General features: G+C 41.0%; 1 long non-coding RNA gene across 1 annotated transcript in view; it reads right to left on the bottom strand.

Annotated features, from left to right (window-relative positions):
• Positions 1-18433: 18433 nt before the first annotated feature.
• The window catches only part of LOC126941062 (uncharacterized), a 92034-nt gene continuing 84789 nt past the window's right edge, over positions 18434-25678 (bottom strand). Inside the window, exon 3 of the long non-coding RNA XR_007721065.1 lies at positions 18434-18654. This is a non-coding gene — a long non-coding RNA (uncharacterized LOC126941062). The remainder of the gene's footprint in view (positions 18655-25678) is intronic.

The following is a 25678-nucleotide window of genomic DNA, read 5'->3' on the forward strand; positions in this document are numbered from 1 at the left end:
TCTGATTTCTCACGAAAAGAGGCCTCCTTCTTTTCTAATCAAAAGATTAGAGGTGCACTGGGGTAGGGCTTGTTGTTTCAGCCGTTCTCTACTGGGATTCCAGGTGTACTGCCACTAAGAGCAATTTGTCCTATTTTTTTCCTCAAGATGGCCTCTTCCTACCTAAGTATAGGACTTCACTTTTTCTAAAGCCCCATTGGAAAACAACATGAGAAAAGAGGAGACTAACAGTGCTAACTAATACATACACCTTGGTCAGAATCTGGGGAGAAGCTCCACTGGTTCTATGAGCTCTGGAGCTGAGGGGGTTATTGACTTGGTACTTGAGCCTGACAAGGAGAACAAAACCACAGCTTGAAAAGATGATCTCATCTTTTCCTATGGAGAAAATTAAGTCTTGAATCAGAAGTACAGGTCTACCTCATCTGACCCTGGCCCACTCACCCGCTATTGCAGTGGGGCCTTCTTTCTTAGGTAATCAAGAGTTGTTCTGGGCCCCTACCCCAACACCCAGCCCCCAGAATTCCTCACTGATGCATTTCACATATACTCTCAGGTTACACTTTCCCTGGAATAATACTGTGTCCACATTTACAGGTATATCAGTATACACTTTTCCACATTTACAGATATATAGGTGTAAATACATAGAAAACTTAATGGAAAGATTCATGCAAAATGCTCACAGTAGTTACCTCTGGGGAGGTTTGAGTTCAGAAAAGGGAGATCAAAGAGAGTTTTTTTTATATATCTCTACAGTTTTAATATTTGGAAGAACAATGTTTTCAGAACTTACTTGTGCAATGGAAATTAACTGTGTAAAAAAACAAAAAACACTACCAGCATCTGGGTAGAAATGAATCAGATGGACTACGAGACAAAAAAAAAAAAAAAAAAAAAAAAAAAAAAAAGAAGAAGAAAGAATAAAGAACAGGCTCAAACTTCTCCTGTACAGCACTAAATATGAGAAGACTCAAAAGAAATACATAGAATTTGGGGGGAAATTCTATAACCAAACCAGTGGTTATTCTGTGATGACTATGACAACAACATATCTTCTGAATAAAATTACTCAGAAACGATCAGTTAATCCAAAAAGGAACTGTGTTAAATAACTTAGAATAAAAGATTACAGTTCAAGAGGAATGGTGCAAGTATCAAAAGCACTTAAATGTAGAATTGAGTCTGAATGATTATAGAAAATGTGGACTCAAAAAAAAAGAAAACATTTAAAGAACATAGGTAATGTAAAAATAATTAATTATTAAAATTCCAGTTCTGAAATTCCCCAATAACAACAAAAGCAGGAAATGAATGGAGAGTTAAAGGCATGGCATAAAGTAAAACTGTATTAATGTCTTCATCCACAGAGTAGGCAACTGACAGCTTCTGCTTTACTTGGGCAAGTCACTTAACTTTCTGTGTCTCCAAATCCTGCTGTGAAGACTAATTTAATGAATATACATACATTGCTTAGCACAATAGCATGACATGTATTAAGAGCTCAAAAAACATTAACTGATAATTATAATTATCAATATTATATTGACTTTTATACTTCTAAAAATACAGGCTCAAGTATATATTAGGCTACTTGATTTTTAGTAGAATAAAAAAGATGCATCCTTAGCAATTCACAGGAGAAAACAAACGCAAATAAAATATCATCTACATACATATAACAGAAAACCAAAAGCTAAAGAGAAATAATACATAAAAAGCAAGAAATGAAGGTAAAAAGATTTAAAATGAACATATTGTGTGGGCTGGGTGCTCCTTCTATAAGCAGCTGAAACCCTGATTTAAATTGGCTTAGGGCCAGGCGCAGTGGCTCTCGCCTGTAATCCCAGCACTTTGGGAGGCTGAGGCAGGTGGATTACTTAAGCCCAGGAGTTTGAGACCGGCCTGGGTGACATTGTGAAACCTCGTCTCTACCAAAACTAAAAAAAGTTAGCTGAGCATGGTGGTGCGCCCCTGTGGTCCCAATTATCCGGGAGGCTGAGGTGGGAGGATCACTTGAGCCTGGGAGGAGGAGGCTGCAGTAAGCCATGATCGTGCCACTGTAATCCAGCCTGGGCAACAAAGTGAGACCTCATCTCAAAGAAATAAAATAAAATAAATTGGCTTAAACAACAAATAAAAAATTGCCTAATTTTATGTAACAGGAGCACAAGATGTAGAACCACGACCAGATCATTGATTTAGAAGCTCAGGGATACTTTCAAGAGTCCCAATTCTTCCCTCTGTCATCCTTTTGAGGACTTCCCCCAAGGCAGGCAGCAAGGCTGCTACCTATCACATTTCCAGGAGTACCATTTCAATGTGATCCCGCTCAGCAGAAAGACCACCTATTCCTGTGGCTTTCTTAGGAGCAAAAACATATTCTCCAGAAAAGCCTCCCAGGCCATTTCCTTTCTCAGTGTCTTATCCAGAATTGAGTTACCTGCCCATTCCTAAGCCAATCACTAATACAAGTTGGGATTGCACTTGGACCAACCGGCTCACCCTGGGAGCTAGAGTGGAGTCAGGTTCTCCTGGGATGCAAGGACTGAATTCCTATAAATATCTGGGCTCACTTGAGACAAGGCAGGAAGGAAAAGATTCTGGGCAGGGAATAGCAATGTTCACTACCCATATCAGTTTTGAAAATCACTGTCAGTGTAATTAACTCCCTCACTAATAGACAAAGGCTTTTTTTTTTGTTTGGTCAAAATACAAAATACTTAAGCTACAACTCAAACAAGGTCAGAAATAAAGGCTAAGCACTTAGCCAAGATGTATGCACACAAAAAGGAAACAGGGATAGAAACTGCAAACAAAGCATTAAACAGGCCAAGAGGGGCATTTTAGATTGATTATGGGTATAATCCACAATTAAGATACAAAAAAACGCACAACCTCATTTCACACTGTTATAGCATAATAGAACGAAAGCAAAATCTCTGACAAATGAGAGAAAACCAAGAGTCATACAGTCACCGCAGAAAAGTTGGACACATTTCTCTCAGGTTATGGCTGATTACATTGTCAGAAAAGGGTGGAGAATTATAAATAATATGACTAATAATGCCTATCTAAAACATTTCTAATTTAAATGTCTTCTAACCTGGCTAGCCTGGTCTAAAATAAAATTCAACTGATGGCTCCAGTCATGATCATTTTAATCACCCACCTACCCTAGGAAGCAATAATGATTTCAAGGTGCACTCTGATGTTTCTTACAGCCCCTCAGGGCTCCTCATCCCAGGTCTGCTTCATCAGTCCCCAGGACTGAGCCCTCCTGTTCATCCGTGTACCCCCACCACCTCCAGCTGCTTGGCCACCATCTTTGGTACCCTGCCACCGGACCAAGGCTGCCCTCACCTTGGCAGAGGTCTCATTTCCCCTTCCCTCTCTGCATGGGTCTAGAAGATACCAAAGCAGATAACAGCTTTAGCAAGGATTTACTGAGAGTTCATAAAGAAGGAAAGAGAGAACCAACTATCCTTGTCAACAGATGTACCCACTTCTGGAGGCCTCAACCAGGGCCTGCCCTCAGGGTTCCTCCAGCAACCCTCCCTGCCCTGCCTCACTCTGTTCCTGAGAGCTGGACCTTTCTGTACAGCTGTGCTCTACTGCACTCTCCAGGATAATATTGGCCTCCCTAACCTTGACTGATTGACTGTCAGTATTAGTATTAGAGTCTATTCTAATTAGTATTAGAGTCTATTTCTGAAGCTGCTTCCCTGTACCACTGGTTCATTTAATAATTTTTGCTTTGACTGTAGGAAGGTCTGTCAGCTTCAGATGGAATCACTCATGTCTCTGTGTGCTCCAGCCCACTGGTCTCATCAGTGCTATCCAACAACTTTTACTTTCTACTATGTTTTTGAAATTCTTAGAATTAAATTTCATCTTGGGTATCCCATTACAGAAATATATCTAACTATAGATACTACCAACAGAGAACACTGTATCTTTTCAAACACACATGAAGCACTTAAAAAAAAAAAAAAGCATTCTATATTAAGTCATAATAAAAATCTGAATAAATTGCAAAGAGAAGAAATTTTGCAAGTGAATAGCAAAGAGAAGTAACAACAAAACACAACCACTTGGAAAATTTAAAGGTATTCCTAAATCACACTGGAATTAAATGTTTTTTACGACTGTTGAGAAAATTATAACAAATGGAAAATTATATATAAAACTTTTGTGTGACAACCAAAAATGCTGTCAGTGTGAAATTTGAGGCCTTAAAAGCCTATAAAATTTAAAATGAAATATGAAAATAAATGAACAAAACGTCCAACTTAGTTAACAGAAGAAAAATAAGATAAACTCAAAAAAAGCAGAAATTTATAAATCCATTTTAAAATATGAGTTAAAAATGAGAAAACTGATAAATCCTAGGAATAGATCTTTGGAAGGAGAAGCCAAATAGCTAAATATCTAGCAAGTATATGCAAGTAAATGATACAGAAGATACAAAAACAAAAAATTAAAAATGAGGAAGCAAATATATTCATATACTTTTTAAAAAATTGTATAACAATGATAAAAAGAGCAATTTTCTAGGGAAACATAAGTGAATCAAAGCTTAATCATAAAGAGCAAAACTATCCGAACTGATCAAAAATACAGAGAAAAATCTCAAAAGGCAAATACCTATTATCTCCTAAATGGCACAGAAAAATATGTGGGTTCTTTAAAACTCCATGAGATATAAAATATTCCAGAATATATTTTAACAGATTTCTAGGTTATTTTCCATAACCTTTATATCCAAACTTGATGAAGAAAGTATCTCCTAAATACACACACTCACACACCACAAACACCATATACACACATCTCTAAGCCCCACTTACAAGTGCAAAAATCCAAAATAAAATATCAACACAAACCAGAATCATAAGGATATTGAAGATAGAAATCAATACACATGATCAAGTAAATGTGACTTCAGAAATTTAAAGATTAAAGAAAAAAATATATTTAAATAAAAAATAATATTCCTGGTTAAAATCATTTCTATGTAAATTTACATATATTATATGTATATATACATGTAAATGTGTATATGTAAATTATATACATACACTAAGAATAAAGCTTTCTTCCTAAAAAATCTCTCTTAAAACTGGACACTTGGTTAAATGATGAAACCAAAAGTCCAGCTTTATGATTCCTCCATCTACCTTAGAATGAGTAGCAATACAAATAATACAGGCAGTGTCCCTGTTTTTACGTAATACTTTGAAAGTTCTAACCAATGCAACAAAACAAAACAAAATGCATGAGTAATATATATTTTAATAAGTAAAAGGAAAACTTCAGAGAAGAAACTAAAATATTAGGGCCAAATACAAAATGCATATAACACGCAGCACACTCCACAATCCACAAGAGCTTTCCACCAAGAATATCAGCAAATGTATAAAATATCTAGCAATAAATGTAGGAAGTAGGTAGCACTTAATGAAGAAAATTGTTATACTTTACTGAGGAGCATGAAGGACTTTTAAATAAATGGAGAAACTAGTAGAATTCCTGAGTAGGAAGAAATAATTTTTCAAAAGGACTTAATACTGTAAGTATATCATTTTCTCCAAAAGAATTCATGTTTCCATAAATTTTAATCAAAATGGCAAAATTTTCTTCAAAATGAATGTAGAAATTCATCTAGAAGGATAAACACAGAAACCCCTCAAAGAGAGAGTAATGAAAGGGGACTAACACTACCGGAAACGACGCTTACCACATTGTCAAGCTCAGTAATTAAAGCCATGTGGTGCTCAAGCAAAAATTATTAAATGAACCAGTGGTACAGGGAAGCAGCTTCAGAAATAGACTCTCATACTAATTAAAGTTCAGCATTTGACCAGGAGCACATTTAAAATCAAGGGAAAGAGAAGAGAATGTAATGGCTTTTAGACAACTGATTACATTTTTGGAAAAGAGAATGTTAGATTTCTGCTCTATACCATATCCCAGAAATACTGACCAATTAGTTGTAAAATGAAAAAAAGGAAAGAAGGGAGGGAAAGAAAGAGGAAGGGAAGGAGAAGGAATAAAACAGAAGAAAATGTATGTTATTTTAAAATCGGATTGAAACCTAAAAACAAAGGAAAAAATTATTGAGGAATACCTACATTTTAATATCAGACATGTCTGTTTATGGGGAGAAATTACTATTTAATTTTTAAACAAAAGCAATATCTGGGGAAAATATTCATAGCATTTATCAGAGTTCTCCAAAGAAATTTTAAAAAGCATTTACAGATCATTAGGAAATGGACAAGAATGTAAGCAGGCAATTCACAAAAGGGAACCAAAAGAAACACAAAAATAATAAGAATGTATTTAGTATTTTATGCAAATTAAATAACTGTGATTTCCTTTTTGTCTGTTTATCAAAATAGTACTTTTTTAACAAGGTTGCAATGGAAATATGCACAAAGGTTGTTAATGGGAGTTTAAATTGGTTGACTTTCTGGAGTATATTAATGTTTATCAAACACTTTTAATATCTTTTAAAATCTACTTTTGGCAATATTTCCTAAGGAAACAATTTAAAATGTGCCCCAAAATATGTGTATAAATATTCCCATATATGATATATCCCTAATTTAAAAATTAATGAAGAACATCTTTCATGTCTTCAAAACAGGGCTTTGGTAAAATGTTCCTAAAAGTTTGACAAAAATGTTCGTGATATAAGTGAAAAAGCTAAGTGTGTAACCTTAATCATGTATAGCATGAATATGGACTTAAATTTGTAAAATCAAAACAAAGATAGATGAGACAGAGAGAGAGGTGAGGACAGGAGTGAATGACAACGAAAGAGAAAGAGAAAGACAGAGACAGAGAGAGAGACAGACAGAGACAGAGAGAATAAGCACACCATATGTTAGCTAAGTGGTGGGAATAGAGATGTGTTCTATTTCTTCTTAAATCATACAGGGTGTTTATTTTTTAATTTAATGACTAAGCATTGCTTGTAATGTCTGAAAAAAAGGTATCATTTAAAAACTAGTCATTATTTGCATCAGGATTCTTATTTAGGTGGAAGTGTTTTGATTAGAAGCAAATCTTCTTGAACTGTATTTATACTTTAAATATTGTACCTACAAATAATCATCCCTGTCTTTGCCATTATGAAGACACTTTTATTAAGCTTTTCTTCATTTCATGCAAGCGGTGTGTGCAGAGATAGAGATATATAATAAACTCACTCACTTCAAGGACTTTATACTCTAGGTTAGCCTTGTACATGGAACTTGATGTCCCACTGAAGATTTAACTTGTATTTATGTTATGTGTTTCTCTCTTTTGGCTAGACATAGTGTTGGTCTTTCTTAGGATAAACCAAAATGGAGAGGCAAAGATGACTTTTCCCCTTGCAGTGGCAAAAAGAGCACATCATCAGATAAAAGGCTATAAGCAGACCATTTGGTTCTGTGCTTCTGACAAAGAGAAAATACCTCCTCCCACAGTGGTCCTGGGGAGGAAAAAGAAACAGTAGGAGAGACTCTAGACCCCCCGCTGATACCATATCTGGGGCCTTAGGAGACAGCTATGAATGGGACTGAGCCTGTTAAGTAAAAGCATTGCAGCCCAGGGAATCACAGCAAAAGGCAAGCTTTTCCTGATGGCCCCAGAGAGAGAACCATTCTCCACACAGATGCTGCTGAAAGATTCCTCCCTCCCAGGGAAAATTTGACAAAGATGCTCATGACATAACACACTAAGTGAAAAAGCTTGATGCAAAATTTTGTCATATGTAGCATGAATATGAAATTAAATTTGTGAAAACCAGATTTCTTTCCATTCAGTAGTGCACCACCAATTGACGAGTCTGGATAAAGGGCTTTCAACACCATCAAAATGGCGGCAGGAAGAAATTGCAATACTAGGAAAAAGAGCCTAATTCATAAACAAAGCACTCCGCACACAGCTTGTCATTTAAAAATGACACTTTCCCCCTTTGGATTTTGTAAGACCCTGAAATTTCGTGTTTTCTCAAAATGTGATTATACATTCAAAGAATGGGGGAGGAAATTCCAGTAAGGAGAACTACATAAGCAAAAAAAAACTGGAAATGCTATTTTGTCTGCAAGAACCAATAAATGGTTGCATTTTCTTCCAGTGTGTTTATTATTACAGTTTGTCCCTGGTTCGAGTTTAAAAACAGTTTATCCCTCCTCACATCAGGATGACTTTTTTCAAAAGACATAAATTGCATTTACCCAGCTGGATCTGTCAACAAAAACAAAAAGTTTTTCTGCTTTCCTTTCCTTTGTTTTACTCAAAATATTTGATCCTCCTTGTATCCCAAATAGAAGAATATAATAATCAACATTGATTTATTTGTGTGGACAGAATGATTTGATGCTGTTTCTTGTCGTTGACAGAATGATCTGGGTGGAATTGCATTCCATTGATAAAACTGTGATGAAATGTTATTCGTTGGATGAATAAAGTTAGAAGTCAAGTGAAATTGCTTTGGCTCACATGATATTTTTTCTGCTGTCAGTCATTTCTTGGCATTTGATCACATCATTGTCTCTGCTCCCATCATATTGACTCTGTTGTCTGTTATTAATTGAAGCATGACTTTTCTTTCAAAACTACAACGAAGAGCACAAACTCCAGAAAATAGAAGAAGTTTCACTTTTACTTTTTCTGGCTTCTTATCTATCTGGTTCTCTCCAGAGTGCCTCAACTTCCTTATTGGCAAGCTTAAAACATCATAGCCAGGGCTCAGTGGCTCATGCCTGTAATCCCAACACTTTTGGAGGCCGTGGAGGGAGGATTGTTCGAAGTCAAGAGTTCAAAACCAGCCTGGGCAATATAGCGAGGCATCATTGCTACAAAAACCTTTAAACAAAATTAGAAAATTAGCTAGGCACTGTGGCACATGCCTAGGACATGTAGTCCTAACTACTTGGGAGGCTAAGGCAGAAGGATTGCTTGAGCCCAGGAATTGCAGTGAGCTATAATTACATCACTGCACTCCAGCCTGGGCTACAGAGTGAGACTCTGTCTCAAAAAACATTATAATAATAAACATTGTAAAATAAAGGTTAAAAAATTAGATATCACAAAATGGTATGCCTTTCTTTTAAAGATGTACTCTATGAAATGAAACTTCTCATGATTTGACTCTATCCAGCATGTCTTCAAAGAGCCTCATGAAGACACACACTTTATAATAATGCTCCCTTGATGTGCAACAAGAATACCATACAGCACTGAGAAATAAACAACTGATCATGCATAACAGCATGGATGCATCTCACAAGCATAACGTTGAGTGAAAGACACCAGGCAAAAAGACATATACTGTGAGTTCATCCATAGAAAGTTTGAAATCAAACAAGATTTATCATTGACGTTTGAAGTCAGGAGAATAATCTACCTTTGTGGGGCAGTGACTGAGAGGTGATGGAGGGTACTTCTACAAAAGTTCTGATTTTTTTTATCTGAATTGTGGTTATAGATATACATATTCTACTTGGGAAAAAATCCCATCATATTGTGCACTTATGGAAGTTTTTGCATAGATATTATACTTTAACAAAAGTTTACTAACTAAAAAATAGTTTAATTACCATTTAATTAATTACTTTAATTAATTTTAATTAAAGGGGGATTTTTTTGTCATTAACTGATTAGACGTAGAAATGAGAGGAAACAAGACTGTAGGATAACCCCTATGTTTCCTTTAGGCATCAGTGGGTTAGGTGTACAGAGGACAAAAAGGACACAGTGGGGAGCTGGTTTGGAGAAGTTGAGTTTGAGACGCCTGCAAGTCAGGACACCCAGTATACACTCAGAATGGACACCTGAGATGGAGTATATGTTCAGAAGCAGTCAGTACAGCAATAATAACTAGAGCCTATGAGAGGATGCAATTGCCAGAGAAATGTCAAAATAAAAGAGGGGGAGTGAGGAAGGAGCAGGAGTAGGTCCCTGGGGTGGGCTACAAATTTCCATCCCAGGGCACATGGGCAGGATGGACTTCCTGGAAACTCAACTTCCATGGACCCAGACTGCCCCTGGGGCCCATCCCACTAAGAAGGAGGTGGGGCTAATGCCAGGGCCAGTCTCCTACCTCAATGACCCTTCTGACCCTGACCTCTACTTTTTACATTCAGACCTAAGCTCCTTGCACATATTTGATGAATGAATGCTTCACAGATAAGTCCTTAGTCATATCAGCATTTACGGGCTTTTGCAATGCCAAACAAAAATGAAATAGAGGCCAAAGGTGAATGCAATTGATGTGTATGTGTGCTGGCAAAATGAGGAAAGCAATTTAAAGCACATATTGGAGGGGAATCAGGGACTATGGATATAGGGGTTTTACATCAACTTTGGGCAGAGCAGTGGGGAGTGGGGCGGAGACAGTTATTAACAATTCTCCCACTTATAATTCCCTATCCTCCTTCTCCCAGTTCAGTTCAATAAATACATCCAAAAATAAATTCTCTTTCATTCTATAGACAGTCAAAAAATATCTGACAAGAAGCAGGTCAGCAAAAACGGTAGTTGTATCTGCAGTATGGAAATCACCAAAGGAAGCCACTGTTTGTTTTGAAATTAATGCCTGTTAGAATCAGTAATACATTGGAAAATTGATATTGACTACAATGTGTTTGTGGGTGGCTTTCAGCAGGGTTGGAAGGTCCATCAGCTTCCTTTTTACCCAGAGGTTAAATAAGCAAGTCACAGTGCACAATAACAAGGCCCCCCTGTTGACTCCATTCTTGGAAAAGAGCACCCGACACCAAGTAAGAGCTCAGGGAATATTAGCAACTATTTGTCAATTTGTGTTTCAGGTGTTAGTGTTTTGTCATTTGTTGGTTTTAAAAATCACCGTGAATTAACAACACTTGATATAATGAAGGATTTAGTGCATTTACCAATGTCACCTTATGTCCGACTCTGTGCTACAGACTCTCAGGTAACTCAGAAGTAAGACAAAGCCCTTCTCAGGGTCACAACCTAACCCACCTTTAACTAAAAAGGGTTTATACCAGCATCTTTGCCAATCACTTTGTTTTCCAGATGAGGGAATCTGAAGTGATAAAGGACTAAGTCTAGAACTCAGTTTTCCTGAGCTCCAGTTTAGGGAACTTTCGACTATAGTATCAGATCTCTTCTGTACTTGAAATTTTTATAATTGTATTAAAGAAAACACAAGAAATATTTACAACAATGCAAACTAATGTGTTTGCAGTTTATGGTTCAGGGTCTACTGGCAACAGTGTTCTGAGAAGGGAGGAAACTCAGAGGCAATGTGGTATAAAGGGATTGTAGTCAGAGAGTCATGGGTTCAAATCCCAGCTAGCAGGATGACTGGAGATAAGCTATCTAACCCTCATGAGCTTCTTTAAAATGGAAATAAAATAGTAATACCTACCTTAGAATTAGCTCTCAGGAAGAAACAAAATACAGCATGAAAAATGACTAACAAGGCACCTGGCACATTAGACAATATGTGTTAGCTTCTTCCCTTTTTTTCTCTCCTTGTAGTACCAGTCAGGGGTTCATAGAGAGTATAGACTGACAATGAACCCTAAGCAATACAGTCGTTTTTTTTGTTTGTGGTTTTAGGTTTTTTTTTTTTTGTTTTTTTTTGTTTTTTTTTTGTCCCTGAGTTGGTGTGTTGAAGTTTGCCATCCAATATCCACAGTGCCCAAGGCCTGAGCTGTGAATTCCGACTCTCAGGGTCATTGCTTACTTGAACTTGCTTGCCAGGGCATAGGGTGTCTCAGCCTGGGTCCTCCCCAGGTTCACTCTCTAGAGCATGCTCTAGGAAAACAGAAAACAATTGTGCAGCAGCCTTCCTTCCCACCTACTGCATGCAGCCCTGCTGGCTGCCCAATATGCAGACCAACAATGCAAAACCAAGGTCTCCACAAAAGGCTTTCATCTTTATCTCTTCCTTCTCCTAAGAACCTTTGAGAACATCTGGATTTCTTTCATTTATCCAGAGGACAGTCCCCTCAAAAATAACTGAACCAAGACGAAGTTCACTGACCGCACCGAGGTGCTTGCAGGAGCTCCCTGGGCCCGTGGGTGATTGTGCACTGACCTTGACTAACTCATCCACTTGGGGCCTGCACTCAGTCTTCATCACCAGGTCTCCCTTAGAACACTCCATCTCTCCTGAGAATGACTGAAATCCACTCAATCGCCCTCTTCCCTGGGCTGCACACATTGTGAAACCAGACATATCACAAGAGTAACTCTCCTTGTTCCAGAACTGCTCATGCAGAGTCAAGAAGAGACGGCACAAACACAAAGACACAGGGTGTCATGCCCATACACTCCCTACACCAAGAAGACATTCCCACAGCACACAGATATGCAGGAGCACAGAAAGACGCCCAAGCACACAAATTATGGTACACACACACTCATCCGCGCAGCTTCACACAAGAGCAATCGCACATGTTCTGCATATAGACACAAACCTCTGCCGAGACTACCATGACTGTGCATGTCTCTGTGTGTACCCAGGCACTATGTGTACCCCTCTCCAAAGCATCCCCACTGGCAGCTCCCCCTGGCAGGGTAGTTCAGCTCTGGAGTCAGAACAGAATTTGAATTCCTGCTCTAACTTTTCTACTCCATAGCCATGGGCCTAGAGCTTGGGCAGGTTGTTCAACCTTGCTGGCTTCCTTTTCTTTATCTGTGAAATAGGGGAAATAGCAATTTCCACCTATAATAATGTGTGGTTTTTTTTCCTCACAGGGCTGCTGTGAGTTTTAAATGGGATCATGTATTTGAAGTATTTGGCACACTGCTTACCAAATAGTTAATGTTCCACAAATGATCTAGGTAGGTATTACAAGCCCACAATCACAGAATCCAAAAAAACTAAAAAACCAAAAGGTTTTTTATAACCTGACCTGGAGAGACATTAGGTTTTTTTATAATGCTTATTCACCCCACTTAGGATCAATATTCATAACTTTTGCTGCAAAAGTGTGAGTATGTTTGGTTAGAATACTGCCACAGTTGCTACTGGGGTTTTGCTTTATACACATTATTTATCGCTTTGCCTTTGGGAAATCTGCAAACTTTGATTTTGAAAAAAGTATGGTCCCGTGGATTTGGACAAGAAACTGTAGACCAGAATTATCATTAATATCATTATACTTTTTAACAAAAATAAGAATATATTATATGTAATAATGACATTATGATAAGATTCAATAGTACTGGAATAACAGCTCTTGTTACTGTCATTACACTCATACTCTCTGCCTTTCTAGCGCATACATTTAAGTGTCAGCTGTGATGGTGAGCTCACACACTAGCCTGCCTTCCTTTCCTCCCTCACATACCAAGTCACTTTCTCCTGGCATCATCTCTCCCCACTTCAGGAGGGATTGAAGCTTCTCACATCTCGCTAGTGCAATGAGCATCTGGGCCATTGAGGCCGCCCTGGTCTTGCTCTTGCCCAGCCTTCCCCGGCTTGCAGCACATCCTGACCTCTCTTTCCAGCCCCAACTCCGTCACACACACTGGACTCTGATGTCCCCAGTCCGTGGCTCTATGTAAGGTAGTGTTTCAGCACTGATGGGGTATGGAGAAGAGGAAGCATCTCTCCCCATGTGTGCTGTGACTCTGGACAGCGGAGGTCTCAGAGCTCATTGCCTTGAATCCCTCACACATGTCTGAGGACCAGAGCCATAAAAATGATTTGTAGATTCCAGTGCATCCAAGACATTTACTTGGCTTTCTTCTCTATTGTAACCCTGAGTATACTCAGGCTCTCTCTAAGTCAATGAGACCTCAGGCCAGGACTGCACTTTTCTGCATTGGTGGCTTTAAGGTTGGTCCTCAGTGTTAGGTGCTCACTAGAATAACCTGGGGAGATTTTTTAAAATCACAGTAGGTGGCCCACATCCCAGACCAATTAATTCAGAATCTCTGGGGATGAGACCCAGGCATCAGTATTTTTTTAAAGCTCCCCTGTATTTCCACTGTGCAACCAACACAGACAGTCCTGTGCTCTGGGCCACTGGAAGGAAGACCACACCTGCATGTGTTATTAAACCTCACTACATGATTGTTTCTGGGTAATCCCAGGAGCCAGGGACTGTGGGATAAGTACTGCGAGGAGGAGAATCTCCCACAGAAACCCTGGCTGTGTTGCCCTGGAATAAGAATCTGGAAAGAAGGCAGCACCAGATCCTTGGAGGACTGGGCAGGGGACAACCCCAGAAGCAGAGCTCCTGAGTGGGCTCAGCAGTAACTTGAGGCCTATGGAAGGTAATGTTGCCAGGTAAGATACAGAGCAGCCAGCTAAATCTGAATTCTAGATAAAGAGCAAATTATTTTTTTAGTTTCAATATCAAATATTGCATGGGATATACTTATACTAAAAATTATTCTTTATCGGAAATTCAAATTTAACTACACATTCTGTAGTTTTCTTTGCTAAATTTGGCAACGCTAGGGGGGACAAATTCACCCTGATTTCCTCCCACTTGTGTTGCAAAAGTTTGTTTATGCAAAAAAGAAGGAAAGCAGTCATGTTATTCCAGACAGCATTCATTCCATTTGCCAAATAAATAGAACTTGTACTTTCCTTTTTAAAAAATAAAAATAAAGCTTTGTCACATTTCTTTCTTTCCCCCCCCCCCCGCCCCAGAGACTTGGTCCTTCATTTTATGCTGACACCTTAACTCTCTGTCAAAGGCCATTCCAATCTGTAATGGAAGGAATTCAGGGATGCCTTCCCTTTCCGTGTGCATCGCGCAAACATAGAATTGGAGATTCGCTGGCAGAAATACCCTCAGCTACCTCTCTGGTCTTTTCCAGCAACTCCCAGAAGGGCCTTGATCTCAGGGCTCTTGTCTGCCCTACGCCTGGGAAGCTTTACTCAGGGAAAGAAGAACAGAGGGAACTGGGCTGCAACAGAGATGGTGTTAATTGGAGCAAAAGATTTTGCCTACTGGAAATAGTAGCTGTAAGCGAGATCAGATCCAAAGAACCCAGTGCAACTCTACAGGCCCTCCTGCAGCCTGGCTCCCCCAGGGAAAACAAGACTGAATCCCCATTGAGGCAAGGCAAAAAAGGCTCAAAATCAATCAATTAACAGCACATATAAGACAATAAATGCCTGTATTTTTTTTTTCTTCTATCTCTGTGTGAATGTTAAAGTCTTATTCGAAAAGGAGAAATATTTGCTCCACAGCCTCAGGATCTGCCAGTCAAGTCAATTCAAGCTTCAACACTGAAGGGTCATGGAGGATGACCTTGGCTGGGAGATATCACCTTACTGTCCGCAGCCTGCTGGAGCTGTGCTGGCCCCGGGGTTGGGTACTCTGCAGACCTCTGAGGGGTTGGTTTTGGTTAGGTCTGGCTTCCTCAAGGCAACGTCTTCTCCTATCTCAGGAGCCTCCCAGCTGAGACCATCCCACTTCTGAACCCCATAGCACAGTGCTGCACCTCTCTTATGTAACCTTGCACCTCTCAGCCATCATCATTGGTGTGCATCAAGCCTACCAGACACGTGAGGCTGGGAGGGGTAAAAGTGCCCATCCCATCATCCTTTCATCCATGCATTAGCTAGCCCAGTGCATTGCTCTGAAATATTTGATGGATGAATGAGTGAAGAAATAAAGAGTGACAACTACCTTCCCTTTAAATATACACGCTTACTATCTCCTTCCTCTTTCCCATTGCCTCATCAGAGCAGAAGGGCTACAATTATTAAGCTCATCTTGCAGCCTAGAAAACCAGATTGGGAAAAGTGACTTTCCCTAATGGGTTTTAACTCACTTGTGGCAAAGCCAGATTAGCAGTCCCCACCCTGGAGTCCTGCCTGGGTGTTCTTTCCTGGCACAGCACTGCCTCTTTGCCAGGCTGCTGAGAGGAAGACGCATTGGAGATAAATGTCCCAATGCTTGAGAGTTTATCAACAAAAACATGGAGACCTGATATGGTCCATCTCTTCCATAACAAATAAATAATACATAGTAATAGTTGTGTCAAAATATTAGGGAAAGGACAGAAACTGCAATGCATGTTATTTGGGTAAAATACACAGACTATATATATCCTTTTGAGTAAAAATTGTAGTCAGCTAGAACTTGTTTCCCAAAAAGGAAATCAAAGCTTTCCAAATCAAACAGCATCTCTTTGGGGCCCATTTATTTATTTAGACGTTAAGTAAAGATTTGCCGTGTGCCTGCTCTGGGCCAGGCATCACTTTAAAGGCTGGGATAGAGTTGGGGAGTGAGTCAGGAGGGCTTTCTCTCCTCATAGAGTTTCCATGCTGGTGTGGGGAGATGAACAATAAAAAATAAACCCAACAAACAGGCAACACAGTGCCCGGGTGTCATCAGTGCTATGAAGAAAATAAAGCAGTGTGGTGCAGGAGAGAGGATGAGTGAGGGGCTGCTTTAACCAGGTCAGAAAAGGCCTCTTGGTAGAAGTGACATCTGATCTGAGACCTGCCTGACAGGAAGCAGCCAGCCCTAGGAAGACGTAGAGCAAGACATCCCAGGCAAAGGAAACAGCCAGTGCCAAGGAACCGAGGTGGGGACAACCTCAGGGTCTCTGAGAAACAGTAGGTGGAGTGGGATGAGCAAACAAGGAAGCAGAACAAGAGATGACATCAGAGAACCCAGCAAGGGCCAGACCCCAGGAAACTCAACTACGTGGGCCAGGATAAGAAATTTGCATCTTATCCTCGGCATAATAGAAAGACCCTGGAGGGTTCTGAGCAGAGGAGTGCATGGTTTCATTTATGTCCTAAAAATACCATTTGACTTTGTGAAGAGTGGATTTAGGTAACAGGTGAAGCCAAGGGGATGAGTGAAAAGAAGATTTTGCAATGTTCCTGATTGTGAAGATCGTCGCCTGCCCTGGGTTGAGAGAGAACAATTTAGAAGAACGTAGACTATGTTTTTAAGCAAAGTCAGTAGGATTTGTCAATGAAAGATATCCAGGGAATAGAAGGATGAGATAGATTAGAGTTAGGCTTCTGCTTGGCTTGAGCAACTAGGTATATGGTGGTGGTGGTGCCATTTACTGAGATTTGGAAAAGAAGTTACAGAAGGCAACAGAGCCTCCTTTGGGGATGTCTGAGAAAAAAAAAAAAAAAAAAAAAAAAAAAAAAAAAAAAAACAAAAAAAAAAGAAAAAAAAAAAAAAAAAAAAAAAAAAAAAAAAAAAAAAAAAAAAAAAAAAAAAAAAAAAAAAAAAAAAAAAAAAAAAAAAAAAAAAAAAAAAAAAAAAAAAAAAAAAAAAAAAAAAAAAAAAAAAAAAAAAAAAAAAAAAAAAAAAAAAAAAAAAAAAAAAAAAAAAAAAAAAAAAAAAAAAAATAAAAAAAAACTATTAGATGAACAAGTTAGTTGGGATTCCTATTAGATGAACAAGTAGAGGTGAAGAGAAGACAATTGGGTACCTGAGTCTCAAGATCACGGAAAAGGCCAGGTGTACACACTTGAATAATTTTGGAGTTACTGATACAAGGTTAGTAATTAAAACCACAAGGTAAAGAAATTTCCCCAAAAAGAGGAAGTGTTTGTAAAGGAAAAAAGAGAGCCCAGCACGATGCTGTAGGTATTCCAACATTCGGGTGGGTGGGAGGAGGAGTGAGTGAGATATGGGCAGTGAAGCAGGAGGAAAATCAGAAAAGTCCAGAATCCAAGAGCACTGGGGAACTAAAGATATCATAAAAGGCTTCCTGGAGTAAGCGGTATTCAAACCAAGCCTTGGAAACTGGGTGGTGTTTAAATCAGTGTAGAGCAGTGAAGGGCACTCTGGGTGGATGTAAAGGTGTGAGCAAGGCCTTGGAGTGGGGCCCAGGCATTGAGGATCTGTGGACAGGAAGAGGAGCAGGTGATAGTTACTAGGATCACTGCCCTAGTGTTGGGGGCCCCAGGTGAGAGACAAAGCCAGGGTTGTGTGAGTGAAGGCAGGAGGAAACCAAAGCTGACTGCATCTTCCACACCCCTTGTCCTGCCTGCGCTTCAGATACCTTAAATGCCCTGGGAGTCGGGCGTGGGCACCCAGTGCTATTGCTTTCTCCCTCCTCCAGGCCCATCAGCAAAGAGCCATGCAGCGAGCTATCCAGGCCCCAGGGTCCTTTGCCCGCTGTGCAGCCAGACCATCAGCTTCTCTGGCTCAAACCTGCTCCTTTTACTGCTATCTGCTTTGGGGAGGGATGCCATGGGGAGTCTTTAACCCAATAATTCAGGAAATTAGCTCTACTTCAAGCTCCACTCTCTCCAACCAACTTTCTATAAACCCCTCTCTGCCCCAAATTAAGGTGCTTTCTTAATAAAGGTGATCTCCTAGTTTCTCTGTAAGCAAGTGTGCTTTGTTTTCCAACTTTCCTTCTCATCTACTTCTAAAAATTTGCTTAATGGTCTCAGTTTCTCTAGATTCCTCTTATTTTGAAGAAAACTTAACCTTTACCCAAAGAAGCTGAGTCCAGCCTGGGCAAAACACACATCATCGGCAGCGTCCTCTAACACTTGTGGACTGGAAAAATGCTTCTCATCTTGAAGTCTGGAAGCAAGGAGAAGTCCAGGGCTGGAATGGAGCTCCAGCTCTTCTGGAGGAACCTGTATCTCACAGGGAAAGCCAGCCAGACCAACACAGGGATGAGGTCTCATGGGTTCACAGGGAATACTTCCTAGAAGAAGAAAGAGAACAGATTAGATGATTAGTGCATGGGCATCTTCAGCCTCCCCCAACAGAAAGGAAGCCCCCACAAGTGTAAGCACACACATAGAAACATGCACACATTCTACACACAATGATGCTCACAAATCATAAACTCATGCATACAAAACACCTGAGTAATGCTGTTAGAGTTCCCTCAAACATGTCCCCTTGGTAATTTTCATTCTTTCACATATACATGCATACAGTTGCACAGTATTCACTTTCAGTATCGTACAACATTCACTGCCTGCAATTAGGGAGGACACTGGGTTTTCCAATAACTAATGCTTTATCTACAATGTACCTCCTGCTGCCTGGAGCTCCTCCCGCACCCCCACCCTCATCATCACCTGATTTGGCAGAGGGGTGATGGGCTGACTCCACGTGTTTGGGACATCCTGCTCTCAGCTCTGTCTGTCCTGTCTACTGACATTAGCTATTCAGCTGGAACCATTTGCACATGTTAATGTCTTATTTGTGTCTCTTCATGGGCCTTTTAAACATGTATGTTTGTCCTAAATACTGGTCTGTGGCAGAAACCACATTTCTCAAATTAGGCCAGGAGGCCTGAGATTCCCCAGAGTGCAGATTGTCTTCCACCAGACTTGAGACACCTGGTGATGACGTGCCTGTCAACCCACCTGAGCTGGAGGCTGCTGGAAGGCTAAGGCCTTCACTTCTATTTCACTGGCACCCTCTGTCTGGCCCACACCAGGGCTTGGCCCACAGGGGACGCTCTGCAGGTGGCACAAGACTGTTTGAGGTTAGTGGGGTTATGGGCCTCCTTCCTCCTAAGTACTGGTGTACTGGCCATCCTCTTTTCAGCCAGTGCACACAGAGGGGTAGTTGTCACAAAGACCCAGCCCTACTTGTTCTCCACCACCAGGTCTGGAGGTGCAGGACTGCATAACCTCATCTGCACACATCGGTCCACATAGGTCCAGTGTCAGAAGCATCAGGAGGACCCACTGGATGCTCCTAAACCTCACCCACTGGTTGCTGGTTGATGACTGTTTTCTCTTCTACCACTTAAGACACAAAGGGAAAGTCTCCCTTGGAAGGTGTCACATTGACTCTGATACTATGTCCCTAACAGGTCAGCTCTCATCCCGGAGCTTCTTCGTGCGAGGGGCTGAATATGAGATCTCTGGGGGCCTGGTCTTGGTGGTGGTGATGGTGAAAATCCTCCAGGGAAGGAAGGGTGAGTCGCAGATGAGAGGCCCAAACTGAACTCTCAAACTGTATCTGTATTACTCAAGGTTTGCCAGAGAAACATAACCAATGGAATGGATGAATGGATGAGTGGGTAGATGGATAGACAGATGATATATATGATATATATGATAGATAGATAGATAGATAGATAGATAGATAGATAGATAGATAGATAGATAGATAGATAGATGATAGATAGATGATAGATGATAGACACATAGATAGATAGATAGATAGATAGATAGATAGATAGATAGATAGATAGATAGATAGATAGATAGATAGATAAGAGTGTATTTATTATGAGAATTGGCTCACGTGATTATTGAGTCAGAGAAGTCCCATATGCTGTTGGCAAGCTGGAAAACCAGGAAACCCGGTGATATAATTCATGTGATGCCAAAGGCCTGAGAAACTGGGAGGCCACTGCTGTTAAGTCCCAAACCCCAAAGGCCCAAGAACATGGAGTTCTAATGTCCAAGGGCAGAAAAAGATGGATGTCCCAGCTCAAACAGTGACAGCAAATCCACCTTTCCTCTGCCTTTTTGTTCTATCTGGCCCTCAGCGAATTAGGTAATGCCCACCCACATTGACGAGAGCAAATTTTCTTTACTCAATCCACTGATTTAAATGCAAGTGTGTTCCAAAAACCACCTCACAAGCATCCTGATAAATAATGTTTTGCCATCTATCTGAGTATGCCTTAACCCAGTCAAGTTGACATCTAAAATTAACCATCATGATGTCCTATATACCTTGGTTCTTGCACTTTTTTCTTTTCTTTATTGTCTCTCCTCTACTCACCACTTTCTCTCCTATAGCCCACCTAAAGTGAAATAAAGACTATCTGGAACATACAAGTTGGTAGGGGCAAGTAAGAGTGACTGTTGTTTCAAGAAGGGATTCAGCCTCCTAAACAGCCAACTAAGAACAGTTAGAACGTATAGACCAGAGTGGCCTTGGCTGACCTCCTTAGCCAGGACATCAACATCCCCTTCTTCAGTGCTCCCATACCACTTTCACATTGCTATTACAGCAGCTCAGACAGGGCATTGGAGGTGGCTGTTGACCAGCACCTCTGCTGGATGGCAAACCACTTAAGTAGAAACTGGGTTTTATTTCTCTTCATATTCCAAGCACCTAGCACAGAACCCAACATGGCAAGCACTCTTAAGTTCTCACAGAAGAATTATGAACAGGAAGAAACTTTTACGGGTCAGGTTTCCCAGAAAGCAGACTCTGAGATTAAAACTGGCAGCAGGAATTTGTTGGAGGGTGTTTTTGGAATCCACAAGTTCCCCTGACAGGAGTGGGAGAAGGAGGATTGGGCAAACAGAGTAGTTGAATTGCAATGCAGTGACTACAGGGAGCTCTGCAGGTGAAAGGGCCCTTCAGAATTATCCTGTCTTCATACATCTTCATCCAGCAGTCTCTACACGGTGGACCAGTGTACTAATGCCCCTAGCAGCGGGGGGAAGGAGTGCTTCAGTGCTGGACAGGGGGTCTGGGGCACCATGACATCCATCACAGGAAACTTAATGGAATATCAGTATTTCAGAAATGGAAAGAAATGTACTAGCAGAAGAGCCATAGAACCCAAGTCAGGAGCCCTGTGCACTAGTCTACATGCGTTTTCTGATCTTGGACAAGTCACCGAGCTTCTCTAGCCTCTAGTTTCTTTTATACTGGTGGCACATTAAAATCTCCTGAGAAGTTTTTGAAAATTACTATCCCTGGTCCCCATCTCATACCAATTGAATCAGGGTCTCAAAGGGTGGGTATCTAGGCATCAGTGTTTTTTAAAACTTCCTGGTGATTTTAATAAGCAGCCAAGTTGGAAAACCAATGGAAAAATATATGGGCCTTAGAGCCTCTCCTCAGTGATTTCTAATGTCCATGGTACTGGATTTCTAGTGTCTATGCTCTGTAGCCAAGAGCTGGCTCCCCTATGAATAGAAGGACGTACATGACTTCTGGTTGCAGAAGCTTCCCCAAATTCACTCCTTGTTATGTCTCAATTGCATCCTCACAAATTTTGTATGTTGAAGTCCTCATCCCATTCAAGTACCTTGAAATGTGTCTGTATTTGGAGATAGGGCCTTTAATTAAGTAGAAATGAGGTCACTAGGGTAGGCCCTAATCCAATGTGATGGGCGTCCTTACAAGAAGAGGACATCGTTATGTACAGAAGGATAACCATGTGAAGACACAGAGAGAAGATGGCCATCTACAAGCCAAGGAGAGAGGCCTCAGAAGAAATCAACCTGCCAACTTCTTGATCTCTGACTTCCAGACTCCAACACATTTCTTTTGTTTAAACCACCTATTCTCTGGTATTTGTTACAGCAGCCCTAGCAAACTAACAGAGTCCTCAACTCCAAACCCCTCTTCTTTCGCTCAATTTCTCTCCCCAGTTTACTCTTTCACTTCTCCCAGAGACCAAAGTTCATAAACACTCTCAAAGTCTCCCGGCTCAAATGCTGATATCACAAGACAGAGCTAAGGAAACTTTCATCCTTGTGAAAAATCAGTGAAAGCAACTGCAGAACTGTTTCCCTGGCGTTCTCTCACCTTTCCCTCCAGTCCATCAGTGAAGAAAGCTGATTAAAGTCCTTCCAGAACAGCCAGCCCATTGGGCCCATTCTCAGAAAACTCATTGAGGGATTTATGAGGAAAAGAGGGCAGTCATAAGAGAAGTTCTTTTCTGTGTGGAGTGGTGGTATTATGGGCAAGCCAGCCTGCCCATAATAATCCTCCTACCAGCCTCTGGCCAGTTGCTGAAATTCAACCATCCAGGACATTCTTGTATTAGTCAAGGACTCTGTTAAAATGCCAATGCCAAAGAGACAGGAAAACAAAACCATTATATGCTGTTTATACTTTAGGCTCAATTTGCTATTGAAGTTGTGTCCTATGGGTTGGTTTGATTAATGGTTGTTAAGAGAGAATTAAGGCATTAGTCACTTCAAAGAAAAAGCTGGACTTGTAGAAGGCCTGTTGCCTGCAAAAGCTGCCTGCTTGACAGTATTGGCCACTATTCCCTTTCTTATTTCACCATAAGTCCCCCAGCAAATAATCAGGGAGTATTCCCCAGCCTGCGTTTGCACTAAGCAATCTTAGACAAGCATTCCTAGGTTTCTCAGTTACACTCAAAAGGAGGCCAATCAATTTGTCCAAATAAATATCATAAACACAAAGTGTTTTAAAAGCAAAGGAGAATGGGAGGAACTTCTAGTCAATTATCTTCCACCGTAAATAAATACTGGTTTTCAACCCATTCCCTCAATGACCGAAAAAGTCCTGTGGACACAACAATGTATTTCCTGGGGAGAGTTTCCCCCTAAGAACGCAATCTCCTAACCCATTCCTTTGCATAAACAGGAATGAAGTGTGAAAAACAAAAATGCTCTAAACAGGATTTGCAATTATTTTAGGTTCTTTCCTACAGGAAAAGAAAACATCATCCTGCTATAATTTTCTCTTTACTTCCCTCCCTCATTCTCTCCTCCTCTTCTACCCACTGTTTAATGAGCCCCAGAATTTTCCTCCAGAGAACTTTTCCCCATCATATAACACAACCTTGGAAATAAACACTGGCTCCAGTTGGATGGTGTGAAAAAACAGGGTGGGCCTAAAGAGAATGCATTCACTGTAAGGGAACAGAGCAACTCTGTGCATTGGATAAAGCTGGATCGTTTCTGCTTTTTTCCATACCCTTATTCAGGCAGTTCCCATGTTTAAGAAAACATTCTGAGACTGATGTTCAGCCTTGCCCTAGAATTTAGCCAACACTGAGCTTAGAGAAGGAGTATTTCAGAAGTGTATTATAAGACCCTGGGACTCAGCACTGTGTGCTTTAGTATGAACCAGATGCTGAGCCCTGGGAGCTCTCTTGCTTGATTCTGGCCATTGCCTTCTTGTCTTGCTCTCATGCATGAATCCCTGTCTCAATCATCAATCTAGTATCCAGACCTTCCCTGCTCCAGACCCCAGTGGCCAGTCATGGAGATGGCCCTTGTGTTGACTAACCCCATGCTTGCCTGCTGAGTTTGCCTAAATCGGCTTCCTGCTGTGTTCCTCAGTTTCACGCTGCCCATTGTTAGGGCCATGCTCTGCAGAGAAGCAGTAGAAGGAAGTTGTTAAGGGCATGAACCCTCCAATCAGCTAGCCTGGGGTGAGGTCCCAGAACCATTTACCAGCTGTGTTACCTGGGAATGTCATTGCTTTACTCTGCCTTGGCTTCCTCATCTGTAAAAGAAAGATGAGTACCACTTGCCTCCCAGGTCGGCAGAGAGGAGGAAAGGAGCTAGCACATGCAGAGTGCTAAGAACAGTGCAAGATGCACAAATACGTGGGGACTGTGAGCTTCCTCACAGTGGTTTCCCCTTGGGCTGCTTGCTTGAACGGTCACACCCTCTGAACACTACATTTTTCATCTACTGGAGTGTGCTCCCCACAGTATCTGCTGTACACATATGGGCCCATCTAATTCCAGAGCCCACTAAGATACTATAAATTTAACAGCAAATAACAAAAATGAGCACTTACTACGTGCTAAGCACTATACTGGATATGGGGTATGCAATTAATAATTTATATCCTCTTACCTTTTTAAGGAGCTGGGGGTCTAATACATTTATAGAATGTCTCTAAAATCACAATGGAAATTAATAGGAAAAAGAATCTTTGCACCCCCGACATGTGACCAGTGCGTACAGTTAGATTCCCCCGAAACTTGATGCTTTTGTTTTTCAGGACTGAGTTCTCTGGGTTGGATGGGGGTTGAGGGGGTGGGGAATCGAGTCAGCTATCTCAGCATCCCATGAAGACTGACATTCTCTGGATTGTGGGGCAAATGGATCTCCAGGGAAGAGATTCAGGGGAAGAGTCCCTTTGGTAGTTTTCCAGTTCTTAGATATAAAGCCCTTGCCACCACCAGGGGATTGTGTTTACCGTGGCTATTCAGGGAGGCACAACAGGGTTATAAAATTAGAAAGCAAATCAGGTTGATGATCCCCAGCCCTTCTCTAATTCGTTCCCTCACTGTCTCTATCACCCCAATCCTTAGGAATCCAATATGTTCCTATGCATTCATGCTTGTTTTCATCCTCCCTATTAGGAATGAAAGGTGTGCAGTAAGCATAGTTACTCTGTGGAGACAAATCGGAATGTGTTTTCTGTGCTGGGGCCTTAAGCCAGCACCAACTGAGGATGGCTCAGGGTCCCAGTGAGGAGTAGGGTCCATGCCAGCCTTCAGAGCCCACAGGCAGGGTGGGCACAGGCACTGGTTGCCTCGGCAGAGAAACTATAATATATGTGGAGGGATGAGGGGCTCAGGCTGCAGTATTTCAGTCAGCACACCCCTATAGGACTGCCTATTTAGTGCAGTAATCATGTTTCCCATAGAGCCCTGGGAGCCCCAAGGCAGAAGGTAGGGTAGTTCTAGAAGCCTTCCCAGAAAAAAACAATGCATAAATTAGACTTAAGGAGGGTCCCAAAGAGGGTGATGTTTAACCCAAATGATATAATGTTTAAGCCAAGCAAGAAAAATACCTCGGGCAGCCTTTCACAGAGCCAAGACAGAATGATGGGCAGAGGCACGGAGCAGGGAGACCTTGCTGGCAGCCCTAAGCTTTGCCCCAGATGCACTGCAAGGATATTTAAGATGGCTCTGCAAACAGGCTATGTAAACTGAATGAAAAATCAGAACCTGAGGCACAGGGTGCCCTTTAGGAAGCTGGTTTCCCAGGCCTCAGCCTCTAGGGATTTCCCTGGAG

This window comes from Macaca thibetana, chromosome 18 (assembly GCF_024542745.1).
Source record: "Macaca thibetana thibetana isolate TM-01 chromosome 18, ASM2454274v1, whole genome shotgun sequence".
Classification (NCBI taxonomy): Eukaryota; Metazoa; Chordata; class Mammalia; order Primates; family Cercopithecidae; genus Macaca; species Macaca thibetana.